The following is a 14636-nucleotide window of genomic DNA, read 5'->3' as shown; positions in this document are numbered from 1 at the left end:
GACACCTTGACTCCTGACATCTAGCCTCCAGACCTGTGAGAGTTTGGAGCTACCCCATCTGTGGACTTCCTAAAGGCAGCCCCAGGAAAGTAACACAAGTGCATTAAATTATTTATCTTGATCACAGAGATTTTTAGTGCTCTCTTAAATTCTGTACCAGAGTTCAGTGCCATCTCTGTCCTCTCCTTTATCTGTTCATAACAACCTAAGGAGGAGAACACAGAGGACAATCATCAATGGGCTCCTTCCAATATGACATATATGATACATGAATGATATTAATGTGACATATTTTGAATCCTCAGTTGGCAAGGTCTGAACATATCCAGACTGTGGAAGTGTCCAGTGGTATTTGTTCATTTAACAATACTTACTAGACACAGACAGTGTCAGAAACTGTGCTGGCTGACAACAGCAAAATACATAATCTCAGCCTTTAAGGAATTTATGGTATAGAAGGGGAGAGAAGAGATAGGCACAAGCATCATAGTAGGAGGTGGTGAAAAGCAGGGTCATGCTCCCCGAGGTTTTTGTCTGCCCCAGAATCCTTCCAGGCCCTTCACAAGGAATTCTCTAGACCCACTCCTTCTCATCCATGGGGCAAGAGATGAAAGCAGAATGTCTCCTTTGCCCCGTTCCCTTCCTCCTGATTCCCAGTAGGTGTGGGCCTCCTGGTGTTCTGCCAACACCTCCTCTCTCTTGGCAAAGGTTGTAAGATAGGAGATCAGGCCTACGATGATGTCAGAAAAACTCCTGGAGCCAGTAGACCCACACCCAGGTTCAGAAAGAGCATTGTCCAGATAAACTAGGACTACACATTCTTTGGGAATGGTGGGGTAAGTTTAAGGCCCTGGAGTGGGCCTCAGAGTTCAAGAGCCACTGGACATCACTGGTAGTAACAGGGTAAAACCAATCTCCACTGGTTTGGAGAACCAGTGGGGAAGGAAGGGCAAGAAGGAAGAAACAGGTCAATGGTCCCATACTCCTGGGACTCGTGGGTGCTGCCATACTGAAAGAAGAATATCAGAGAAAAGAGGGATGGGCTGTAACTCTGGTACATGATTTTCCCAGCTGGAGAAAACTCAGCCCTCTTGGAACCAGCTGTACATAAAGCCATTTGCCTCAGTGATGCAAGTTAAAAATAGTAGTAATTGCCAGCTCCCTGAGTGTGGCCAATTATTACCATTATTATAATTGGACTGGAAATTAACCCACTGTGCATGGAAGCCACAACATATCCAAACTTGTTTCAGGCCAGCTGGTGTAGAAATGCTAGCATTAGCGTGGTTGGTATGTTCTTGGAAGAACTCAAAGAAGAGGTGGGAGGTGGGGGAACAATGCCAGCTGCAGCCCTTGCTTCTCCCGAGCCTCTGCGGCAGATCTGAGATCCAAAGCAATGAAAAACTGTGCCACAAGGCCGATTGGCTTTGCCTGTTCTTGTGAAGCGCCATCCAGCCTGACTATCCACACACGTTCACCTGCTCTCTGGGGGCATGGGTGTATGAAGGTGCACACACGAGTTGTGTCTTTCCATGATGTCAGCTTTATTCAATACTAAAGCAAAGTTGAATCACAATGATCAAGCAGGTTCAGGATTCCAGACTCAATGACCTTTCACCATGGGATTACATTTGGCTTCTTACACAGCACGCAGAGCAGGACGAACAAGGTAACAGAAGGGTGCAGGAAGCGAACGGACCAAACGTGAAGTCAGCCTGGGGGTGTGCAGTTCAGGAAAGGCCTCGGTCTGGTCCAGGTCAGCTCTTGGCCCTCGCTGCTTCGGTTGTTCCAGCAACGAAGGGTCTCGATTCTGTTTGGGGATCCATCGGGTAGAGTCTTCTGTGGCTGTTGCCTTTTTTAAGTGGTCAGACATAGAGGGGTCATGTCCAAAGAGTCTGAAGGTTTGTTGCCCAAATCCTTCCCTTTTTAAAGGGATTTCATCAGTTTTGAGTCTCTGCAGACCTCCCCTGGGTCTGCTCATTATCAGTTCTGGATGTCTTCTGACGTTGGTCCTGGCGAGCTCTTCTAGCTGCAGTACCTTAACTGTTTGCGTCATTGCTTGACCCAGGCCCCTGATTGACATGAGAGACTCCATTTTGTTATCTACAGGGTGCATGGGTATGAGCCTGAGGCTTGTGTATTGTAGAGGTCGGAAGAGGCCTGAGATCTCTGAGAACCCTAAACGAATTGATATTCTGAGGTGCACATAGAATCTTTGTCCATAACCAGACTTAATGGGAAGAAGTTGCCCTGCACAATGTGGTGAGAAGAAAGAAAGATCTTCTCCCTGACAACTCTAAGGCAGAGATGGGACTAGGGTGAGGCCTGCAAGGCAATGTTTAAGGAGGATCTCACTCTCAGGTCCACACAAGTATATCGTGTCAGCCCTGGCACAAACCTGAGGGTGAGGCCTCCTTAAATTTTGTGCCCTAGCTCTCCGGTCCTGCTCCCTGGAAGCCTGCCTCTGGTCCTTATGAGAGGAGGTAGTGAGCAGGGTGGCTGTCATGGGGGTGACCTAGGAAAGGACTCCAGAGGGTGGAGGCTTCTGTGGCAATTCTTTGTTGCCTCCCCAAACATTCATTTCTCCTTCCTCCCTTATAAAAGGAGACTGATTTTTATTTGGAAGTGGTGAGCAATAAACCCCGTTTAACTAATCCCATAAAAAGATATTTCCCAGGTGCCCTTGTACCTTACAGCTTGGTCAGGAGACCAGGCTCCCTTCTTTGAAAGAGAAGCATAAATGTATGTTACATGAGCAGGACAGGCTGCTTAAAAGGAGCTAAATAAGCTGGAAAGACCTCTTTCTTAATCTTTTTTCCCCCCTATTTTGACTTTCCTCCTCCCTCTAGTCTGCAATGTGGAAGCTCCAAGGATGTCCTGGATCATCAGTAAGCTTGAGAATGGAAGCTATGTGCTAGGAAGACAAGGTAGAAAGAGAAATCTAGGTCCCGAATGCTGTTATTAAATCTCATGTGAGACAGGTCTTTATAGATATATAATTGTAGCTCAGATAAAGTGATTGGCTTCACTGCTTCTTACAAAGGGTGAAGCAGGAATTGAGACCCAGGGCTATCTGATTCCAACCTTTCCCCTTAGCGGTTATCCTGTATCATTGTGAGGCAAGAATACTTAAAGCTAACTTTGGAAAACAAGCTGTCTGTTTGGGGCAGAACTGCCAATCAGCCCCTTTCTTGAGCCCGTTGAAAGGTTTCCATTAAGGACCCCTAGCAGCTTGCGCTCCCTGAACCTGAAGCCTGCTCAGCGGCTCTGCTGCCCCCTACCTCTGTAGGCAGGGCCCAAGCCATAAGCCTCTCTCCTGAGGCCTTCAAGCTCTCACCTTCCAGGAGGCCACCTGCATGTGCTTATCCTGCTTCCCTCTCCCCTCCTCCCTAAAAGGGTTTTCTTATCCAACCTCCACAGCTCCAATAGATTAGGTTTCCATGAAATATTGATGCTTTTTCCTATGGCCTGGAGAAATCTGCTTCTATCCAGATCAGCTGGGCTGATTGATAAGTCAGGTTGAGGGAGGCACTCTTTTGTTCTTCAGCTTTGCCCTTCACTGACGGGGGAGGGAGATGAGTCCTGGCTGGAGCACACTCAGGTTTCCAGGGCCACTCAGGACCAGCAAGTCTGGCCAAGGTTAGGTTCTGTGGGGGGTGGCTGGGAAACAGGATTATTCCTAGGAAAACTGTTCAGCCAATAGACAGGATAGGATCTATCTGGTATAACTTGAGCCCCCCCCAATCATCTCCCCAACTTCCCACTTTTTTCCTAACCCCAGATACACAGGTCACTGCTGATATCAGAAAGTAATTCCTTCCCTCTCGAAGACTTTGAGATCTTCAGCAGGCTCTGCAGCCTAGTTGAAATTGTGGATTGTGTTTATCTTTGTGTTCAAGATGGCTGATCACAGCATAGTTGATGGTGGGGGAGAGGTATGAGAGATGAGGAAAGAGAAAGTTCAAGTGCATAGTTTGGCTCAAAGGGCAAGGAAGGGTATGAAGTGAAGTGGGCCATGCTGTGTGCCTCTGCAGGGAAGAGGGATCCCCAATAAAGGGGTTGGTACAAACAGCACTAGTCATGATGTTGCCTTCTTTGTAGGACCTCAGGCTGGCTACAGCAGCCCACTGGTTCCAGGTGGTGTGTAGACTGTGCTGACCAGTGATGGCGTTGGGGGCCTCAGGGCACTCCCAGTGCAGACCAGAGCGCACCAGTGGCTGTGTCAGTGCTTGGTTACCCCCACCCAAGCAGGGCTCAATGGGGCCTGAACAGGACATTTGCCAGCTCTGCTTCTGCTGCTGTGTGATGGTTGATTTTAAGTGTCAGCTTGCCTGTACATTAAGTGCCCAGATAGTTGATCAAACATTATTCTGGATTCTTCTTTTAGGGTGTTATTGGATGAGATTAACATTTAAACTGTCAGACTGACTAAAACAGATTGACTTCCTGAATGTGGGTGGGCCTTATCCAATCAGGCAAAGGCCTGAATGAAACCAAAAGGCAGACCCTCCCTGAGTAGGAGCAAATTCTCCTTCCTGGTACATGTTAAATGGGGCCATCAGCTCTTCCTGGTTCTAAGGCAGCTCTTGGCCTTTGGACTCAAACTGGGCTCTGCAGATTTTGGACTTGTTGGACTGCATAATTGTATGATCTATTTTTTAATAACATCTCTCTCTCTCCATATATATGTGTGTGTGCATATATATATATATATATATATATATATATATATAATAGAATATATACATATATTCTATTGATTCTGTTTATCTGGGAACCCCCTAATACACACTATCAAGAAGCATCCCTATGGTGACCCAAATTAAAGGGCCACCACTAACCTAATTATATCTGCCCTGGGACAGCCAAACTGCCATGCGGTAGCCAACAGGGATTAGGAACACATGTGGGAATTTCCAGAATTATCTGACATAAGTCTTTAGGAAGGATAGCTTGTTTCCTTAGTGTGAGAGTATAGAGAACATAGCTAAGGAATGTTTTTGAGCCCCTGTGGTAGCCTGAGCAAGGTCCCCTTAAGGATGTCCACATTCTAATCCTCAGAACCTGAGTATGCTAACTTACATGGCAAAAGAAACTTTGCAGGTGGCATTAAGGACCTTGAGATGGGGAGACAGCTCTCCGTGGTCTAGGAGGGCCCAGTGTAACCCTAAGGGTCCTTATAAAGAGAGAGACAAGAGAGTCAAAGGAGGAGGCGCGAGACTTGACAATGAAGCAGAGATTGCAGGGATGTGCTCTGAAGATGGACAGAGGGGCCATGAGTGAAGGAAGGCAGGTGGCCTCCAGAAGACAGAAAATGCCAGAAAGACTGATACAGGTCATAGCTGGGAAATATGTTACTGCCCCTTGGGAAGGACAGGGCATTAAGAAGTCAGACCCTGCAGATGGTGAGCTTTTCTTTATGATAACTCCCGTGGCAGACGGTGAGGGTGTGCTCCCCCATGCACTGAGTGCAGGGTGAATATATACACATGGGTAAAGTCACTCTTGGAAAGGCTTCTGACATGGCCACCAAATGCATCCTAACTGACCCAAACGTCAGCTGGGTCCCCTAGGGGTGCCTCAAAATGTTGCCTTTTGAGGCACCCCTAGGGGATGTGTCTCCAAACCTCCCTTCCATTCTAGGAGAATAAATTGCAAACCCAAAGGGTCTCCAAAAAGTGCCCAGGTCACAGGTGCCTGGGCACTTTCTGGAGACCCTTTAGGTTTTCAATTTATTCCCCTTGCATGGAAGGCAGGTCCATCCCATGGATGGTAGGGAATGTTGTAGGAACCCCTCTCCCCGCCCAGGACTGTGTTTGATGCGAACCCAAGACTAGACTAGGCAGCTTGCTTACCACCTGGGAATGCTCTGGAGTGCGGTTAGGATGACCTGAGAATTTCCAGCACCAAGGAGCCGTGGAGAGAGCACAGCTAAGCAGAGAGACAACGACCAGGGCTGCCACTGTCCCCTGGGACGGAGGCCGCTGTTCTGTTTTCTTGCTCCCCTCCCATTTTATAGTTTTCCTAAATTTGGCTTGGCTTTCCAAATAATCTGATTTTCATATTCTGTCTTTGTGTTTTCTTTAACTATTTTTAGATCCTTTGATTCAGCTTAGTTGGCAGCTGCTCTTCCCCCAGATACTTGAAGAACTTCCAGTTCGGCATTTCGGCGGAGGCCAGGACTGGGGCGGGAAAGCGGCTGCCTTCCCACCACACCTCCCCGCTCGGCTGGAGGAGGCCTGCGGCTCAGCGGGGCACGCGCAGCCCACAGGCCACCTTCTGCGCGGGAACAAGCCCGCCCAGGCTTTCTCACAGGCCTCGGGCCCCGGGCGCCAGCTGTGGACGCAGCCCACAGCGACGCTGACCGTGGCCCTGGAAGGCTTCCCTCCAGAGAACAGCCACAGCCCTTCTCTCTGTGCCCGCAGGCCAAAGGGCTTCACACGGACACTGTGGCACAGAGGGTTTTTATTTTTTCATTTTTTAAGACGTATTTATTTATTTTAGAGAGAGCGAGCAAGCACGGGAGGAGGCAGAGGTGCAGAGGGAGAGAGAGAACCTCAAGCACACGCTGCTCTGAGCGCGGAGACCCAAGCGGGACTCGATCCCAGGACCCTGAGATCATGACCCAAACGCAGTCAAGAGTCTGACACCTAAGGGACTGCGTCAGGCAGGTGCCCCCCAGAGAGGGCTTTTAAACTCATGTGACCTTTCACTACTATTTTCTGACCTTTCAGTCATCCTGGGGTATTCCTTCTCTGAAGCCTGGCACCCGTTTGTGACTACCTGGGTTCCACTCCTACCTTTGGCTCCTACTACCTGCATGATTGTACCTCTCTGGGGCCTCAGTGTTCTCTTCTGCAAAATGTCTGATAATAATGGTGTCTACCCCCTGATGTCCCTGTGAGGATTCAATGAATCTATGTAAAACGCTCACACCTAGGACTGTGCCTGATACATAACACACACTGTGGGAGGTTTGGCCGTTACTTGTACCAAACCTTGGCCATTCCCCCAGCTCCCACCTCTAGCCCTGACCCTCGATTCTCAGGTGATGACACTGCTGTTCTTACCACTAAGGAAATAGAGGCCTCGGCTACAAAGATCTTAACTGGACTCCACTTCAAAAATTTACATTTCATGAATTTGTATCCTTTCTTCCTGATCTTAAAGGGCAAAGGGCCCCTCCTCTTGGTCAGTGCTATCACTCTACTTGTGGTCCTAATCCCTGCTCTTGTCTCCTCTGTCTGGGTCCCCAAGGCACCTATGACCTAAGTCACTTCCAGCTCTTTTTTTTTTTTTTTTTTAAAGATTTTTATCTGACAGAGAGAGAGAGAGATTGAGAGCGAGCACACAAGCAGGGGGAGCAGCAGGAGAGGGAGAAGCAGGCTCCCACTGCACATGGAGCCTGATGCAGGGCTCGATCCCAGGACCCTGGGACCATGACCTGAGCCAAAGGCAGACACTTACCCACCTGAGCCACCCAGGTGCCCCAAGGTCACACTTCTTAATTATAGAGGAAGTGGTGGTTCAAAGACATTTGTGGTAGAAAAAAATACAAAACACTAAAAATAATCACTCAGAATCTCATTTAACTGGCCACTCTACAACCTGTTGCCACCTGCACAAGATGATCTATTTGTGGATTTCAACACATGGTTTCTCTGCTTCCAAACCTTGCAAGGTCTCCACTTTCAACAGAAGCAACTTTATCCTCCTTGGCTGGGCCCTGGGCTCTTCTGAGGTCTACGTTTCTATCCTTCCCTTGTACCCAGAGGCTGTTGAGACCTCCCTGAACTTTGCTCCGGAGGCATCCTCTACCTGGCAAAACTCTAGTGGTTATAGAAGCTCCGTATTAAATGTTCTCTATCGGTAATACCGCCTTTTAACGGTCTCCAGGCAGCAGAGATGCTTCCTGTGGGCTCTGTGGCATTGTGTTCACATTTCTAATAAAGCACTTATCACATCCTACCACCTGTGCAGGCTGGAATTTACTTGGTTCTCTGGATTCATGGACTTTGGCTGTTGTTGAGCTCAGCTCTCCTGGGAATGGCTGAAATATAGACGATAGGGTACTTGCTTGGAGTTGTTCCAATAGGCATTTAACTTACCGTTGGAACTAGCATATCATAAATGGCCCCAGATCTCAATTTGCAACAGGAGCAGAGCATTTGGAGGGAGCTTATCTTGAGAGGGTCTCTATCATGGATGCCTTTCCAGGGGGTGCCAGGGACTCATCTGTGCCAGGTTTTCTGCTGTGGGTTTGCCTTCCTCAGTTATTTAGAATCTGCCACTCACTGAATTTGACATTGGTGGTCCTCAAGCTTTAGCGGGTGTTAGACTCACACTCTAGTGGTGGTGGTAGGGAGTGGGGGTGGGCTGAGGAGACTGGAGGAAGGGAAGAAGGAGCAGGTGTGGAAATACAGATGGTTGGGTCCCACCGCCAGAATTTCTGATTTCCAGGAGACTGGGGTGGGACCCAGTGATATGAATTTCTAATAAGGCCCCAGGAGATGCTGTTGCTGCTGGCCCTGGGACCACACTTTTCAGAAAATGGACAAGCTTAAGCCCTGCTTTCCTCCACTGCCCTATTCTACGTTTTCTCCGTTTCTATGGCAATGACTACGGTTTTCCTTTGCTCATTGGCATCACTACTGGCGACTCCCCTTACTTTTAAAACTGTTTCCTTCTCCCTGGCTCTCTTTCCATTTTCCAACCTACCTATTATCCTTGTCCTTGCACCCGAAGGACAAGGATTATGCCAGCATAATTTTTACATTCTTAGTGTCAGTGATGACTGGCACGAACTAAGAACTTGAATAAATGAGGGAATAATTGGGCTGGGTGTCTGGTTCTGGCTCTGCTATTGAATTTGCTTTTTTGGGCAGTGAGTTAAATACCGTCCACTCAATATTTATTACTGGTAAGATTAAGAGAATGATGTTTCAAAGCAAAAATGAATTAGAGAACTGGATTAAAAATAAAAAAAGGGTCTGCCTAAGAGGAAGTTAATTAGCAACCAGTTAATTAAAAAGATGGAGGCCGAAGCTCTCCCTGACAACTGGAATGGTTGACCAGGCAGCCGGCAGTCCAGGTGGCCCATGAAACTGCTTCCCGGGCAGACAGTTCCAAGTTTTGTGCCTTAACTTTTGCCACAAGAACACAGCTACTGCAACATCCATGGGAAAAACTGTCCCTGAAGAATTTCTGTTTGGAAAAAAAAAAAGGAAATGTGAGCTCCACACAGCTGCCCTGGCATAGTGCCTCACAATATATTAATATAAGGCCTGACTATAAAAATAAATAGTGTCTACCTTTTTTGATTTAAAAAATTCATCCACAATTTAGGAGTTCTGAGAATACAAAAAGTATCCTGGAAGACCTAAGTCACCTCTAATATTAATACCCCCAAATGATCTGCATTTGTGTGTTGAATTATTTTTCCTCCCTTCCAAAATCTTTCTCTACCCCCTCCATTTCACCATAACATTTTGAGTGGTTTTAGCCTTTACATTTTCTGCATCCTGCTTTTAAAAATTAACCTTGTATCATAAATATTTTCTGTTGTTTCCCAGTCTTCAAAAACATTATTTTTAATCCTTCTTTTTAAATTATAATAATAATTGTGGTTAAGTAAACCCAAGGATTCAGAATTGTGGATAATGGGAAAGGGAAATTTTCTCCTTTCCAAAAGTGATCTCCAAAGGAAATCACTGCTAAGGGCTTGAGACTTTTGATGGAGGGAACAAGGGTGGGGGAGAAAAGTCAATAATTTAAAATTTAAAGCAAATAAACAAATGCTCTTACTCTCAAATGTCACTTACTCTCAAAAAAAGATTTAGGATTTTGTGGCCACTTCTTTTTTACTAAAAAGAACAAAACCATGATTTTTCATAGCTGCTCACTATCCTATTACTGAACACTCATCTTGTTTGGCATTTTTAGTATTCTAAAGAGTGCTTGAGATGAACATCTTATATATACTTTCTTGTTTATAGGAGGTAAGGGTATTTTTTAATGGCTCTTATATGCTAAGCAAGTCAGTACTAAGGATTTACCCTTAGTAAAGGGCTCTTGACTTTGGTCTCACATTGACTCCTGACTTCACCTCTCACTCTGGCCAGTCTTTCAAGCCCCTTTGGGTTCAGGCTGCGGTGTGGCTCACTGAGACCCAGGTCCCCCTGGTTATGACTCAGGGGTGGCACTGTCTGGTAGGAAGAAGTGTATGGGGTTCAAGGTGGTAGAGAAGTCTGGTGAGAGAAGTGTTCCTATCACTCATCTCTGACACCCAGAGTGAGGGGGCAGGGAGGGGAAGAGCTCTGCTTTTCCCTTTACCTCTGAGTGGAAGTCTCTGTCTCCATTCCTGCTCCTGAGCCACACTAGAAAAATAGCTCTGGGAGAGGAAATACCTGAAATTATAGGGATGATTAAAGGTAGAGGGCGATGTTATCAGCCCTTCTGGAACAGTCATGGCAACTGCTAGTGTGGGGGAGAGGTGGGGTTTACAGAGAAGACACTAGAGGCAGTGGATGGCAGGACAGAAGGCTTTCAGAATGGGAACTCACAGATCTTTCTCAGACAAAAGCAGGAATATGTGCAGTTTCACATGACAGGAATATGTGCTTCTTAGTGAAAGGCTGGAGGAGGGTTCATGGTTCAGTGGGAAGGAACAGGAAATCACATTTTCCCAAGATGGGCAGAGATAAGATCTCTGGATCTTATCTTGGGTCCTTGAAAAGCATGACTGATGTATGATTATTCTAGTCCTGGGACACAGTTCAAGGGTCTTGGCAGTCATTTCTCATTTCCTCTGCCTTTCTTGCTCTGGAATCATCCCTCTCTCATAAACCTTTCCCTGAGACGGTGCAATGGGTGGAAAGATCAGCCTAGAAGAAGAGACCAGGAGCTGTGAAGTCTTCCTCCTTTAAACACAAAGCTGAGGGGTTTATGGTGGCAGTTGCTGAGGATGGAAGCTTTTCAAAGTCTCCCTGGTTGTGTACCTGCTGGAGATGTGTACCTGATGGTCATGAGTCTAAAATCCTTTGAGCTAGACTTAGGTACCTAACGCAAGTAGAATAGGGAAATTCTGGGTAAATGTAGGAGGATCAGCAAACTGGGAACTGAGTCTGACACCTGACAGTGTTTGTGGCCATCAGGCAGCCTTATGAGACCCCTGTGGCTTCTCATGGGCCACAAAAATCCTTTTGTTTGAGCAACAAACCCACAGCACACATGTGCACACAGACCGGATTAGCTTGCAAGTGACAGAGAATAACCCCTCCACTGGGGGCGCTAAAAGGACAATAGTATATTTAGAGTATATTTGAAGTCTCGATCAGAAAAATCAGACTGCGCCTGCGCACCGTAGCTAACATGGAGCATGCGTAATGATTTGCAGACTTCTCGGAATTCCCCGCCTGTTCCCAGAACCTCGTGTGACTCTTCCGTGCCCAAATTATAACCACCTTTAAGAATCAGAGCCCCACATTTACCCAGGGAGACTCAGATCCTCTCTCTGAGTGTACCCGCACTTCCTCCTCTCTACTGTGTACTTTTGCTTTGCAACAAAGTTGCTTCTGATATACTTACTCTGACTCATCCTTGAATTCTTTCTGTGGCAAAGTCACAAACCTGGCCCTGGCTGGTGGTTGAGGTCTCCAGAGCCAAGAACTGCTCCCATCTCTGATATCAGACCAGTCAGGATTCAGTCAGAAGCAGAACCACTAGGGGAATATATATATGACATTACCAATAAATAATGGAAACTGTCTTGTTCTACATAGAGTCAAAGACGTCAAATACCTTTAATACATTATACATACATATAAATTTATGTGAATGTAAAGTACAAGTGAGCAGGGACAAGCTGGAGCCCTTGAGCCAGAGCGGGACCCTATGGGATGAACTGAAACACATGTCAGTTCTTGTTGCCTCTGGCCTTGGTGGTGTGGGCATCTGGAGAAGCTCAGGCTTTCCATCTAGTAGTGAAACACACATATGGCCCAAGAATTACATAAATTGTAAAAGGATTAAGGGAATGCTAGAGGAATTCTGACTGCTCCCTCACACCAGTGGAATGAACCAGCGGATGAGAAAGAACATGTGCAAGCTGCAAAGCACCTACCCCTTCCCAGCATTGCCAGCACCCCCCCCCCCCCACCCCAGTCTCCCACAAGAATAGCTGTTGTGGCTCACCCTAACCACAAACACACAAGAGAGGGAATTCCAGAAAGGGTTGCTCAGCCTAATCAAGTGCTACATTACAGAGCCACCATAGTCCTCTTCTTGACCACTTGGCGCTCATATACACTCCTGAAACTATACTTAATCTCCAAATAAAGACAATAACAAGGTCATGCTCCCCTGACATACCACTACCCAGTGTGCAAACAGAAATACTCTTTCTCTGAAAGAGGATATAAAGTTCTTTTTTTCGGCTCTGGGTAATGTTCATTCTTCCCCTAGAAGATTCATACTCCCCCTTTCATATCTTCTATTTTAAATACTAAAATATAAAGGTAATATCTATTAATATAGCTGCTGTAAGATGACAAGGGATAGACAGAGAGAAAAATATTCAGTTAATATGTATCTGAACATTGGTACTAAAATAAGGACTATTCATAACTATTATAGTCTTGTATGCAACTGGTCAGAGTCATGGCTAACTTTTCCAACTACTTTCTTCAACTACATACCATATTTTTGCCTTCAACACTCACCTCAGCTTATTGAGCTTCCTTGAACAGCGGTGGATGACCCAAACCTTCATTGCTGAAGGGTCTGGGCTTTTAGAAGTCCTGCCTGAATTGGATTGTTGAATTTAATTCAGAGCATGGAAATACTAAGAAATGGCTCAGAGGATTATCTGCAATCCAGATATATTCCTCCTGACCATCCCTGCATAGTAGCAACCCCATTTTCCCTTGATAGGCAGGATCAATTACCCCAGTCCAAAAAGTAACTCTCTCCACCCACCCTTTTCTGGCCTGTTGATTCACCTGCACAAGGAGCTCCAAATGGTCAGATGGCGGTCCAGTTCATTGGAATAATCTTTGTGCTGCTAGTGGAAACATCTCTCCCTTTGGAACTAAGACCTCTAGCCCAGCAGAATCTAAAGTTAAAGAGACAGAAAGCAAAATTTGGCTAGTGGAACACTAGGAGTCTTAATAAGTGATGCTATTTCCATTTACCTTCTAAATCTATGAATCCTGGCTATGGAGAAATAGAACTCTATGCTGATTCAGAGAATATTCTGCATCCTAGAGGATACTATTCCTTCCCTTCAATAGTTTACCACTTACCCAGAGCTGTAACTAAGTCTACAAAAGACCATTGCACCATCTTGCCCAGGTGGTCGTGTCCCTAGGTACTAGATTACAGGATAAGACTAGAGAATTTCTATAGAACAGTGAGGGTGAATTGTTGGCCTTGTCAGCTGAAAAACTACTTCTGATGATTTTATTAATAGTTATAGAGAAAAGGGCATTTGACCAATAGCTGCATATGCCAGATCCCATGAGATGTGTTGATTTCCTCTAACAACAGAACCACATCTAGAAGAGGAGCTACAGAAGAAGTCATCACCTGATTAAGTATGGTGGAAAGAGCCCAGCTTTATTCCTCAAGGGCACACTATTATAGGTTAGTTATACAAAGATGTGGAAGTGGAACTCACCATCTCTCAAGTTCTTGATGGCAACATTAATCTCTTCAATCTCTCCAGAAATGTGGTATTGTTTTTGGTTTACTATTTCCCTAGGTATAGAATACTAGTGGCTCCCACCTGGCCTTTCCTACCGTAATAGTCCTCACTCTACAGATTAAGGAACCCATGTGTGCATTCTTCTGAGTACCTCTATTCCAATAATGCACTTCAGAACTCAGAAAATAACCATAGATTGGTTTCAGGGACCCACTGGGCCCATTATGAGATGGATCTGAACGAAAAGGCCATTAGACATTTGACCTTCATAACCTACTTCAGCTGGCAGACCACAGTGAGACTTCAAACTTCAGGAATTAGTGCCCATTCAGACCCTGCATCCCCCAATACCTGAAGAGTCTGATTGTTTCTCCTTCCTTAATGCACAGTCACCCTGGAAAATAGTCACAAGTCCTTTTGGAGAAGGCAGGGAGGGAGGTAAACAATATAAATTTTTGACAGTGTAACAGGCTTTTTCTTCAAGGACCACTGCCTCTGAGTTGGTAAATTGGCTCAAGTCTGGGACTTGATTGAGAGGCTGTGACTTTCTAGTTTGGTGACATAAGCCAGATTTCTGTTCAGTAGACCGAGAGCTTTTCTGACTATACAGATAAAATAAGACTTTAATAGGTTCTCTAACTATTTTAGTACTAAGGACAGCATAATCAACCAGCCAATGCCGAAGAGCTCTGTGAGCCAGACTGTTTTGATTACTGCTTTGATTACTCTTCTACCACTTGGTCATGGAATTCTATCATTCCTTTTGCATTTAGGAATCACAATTAACACCCTAATATCTGACTTTCAGAGAACAAAACCCACCAAATCTTTCAAAGATGTTGGGGGAGAAGGTCTCCTCATGAATTTATTACAGCCTTAGTGAAGGGTGTGTCCTCTGGGCCCTTCAGAATGTATGAGGTCTTCCATGATTAGT

This window comes from Mustela lutreola, chromosome 3, assembly GCF_030435805.1.
Source record: "Mustela lutreola isolate mMusLut2 chromosome 3, mMusLut2.pri, whole genome shotgun sequence".
NCBI classification, from domain to species: Eukaryota; Metazoa; Chordata; class Mammalia; order Carnivora; family Mustelidae; genus Mustela; species Mustela lutreola.
This window is presented reverse-complemented; position numbering follows the sequence as displayed.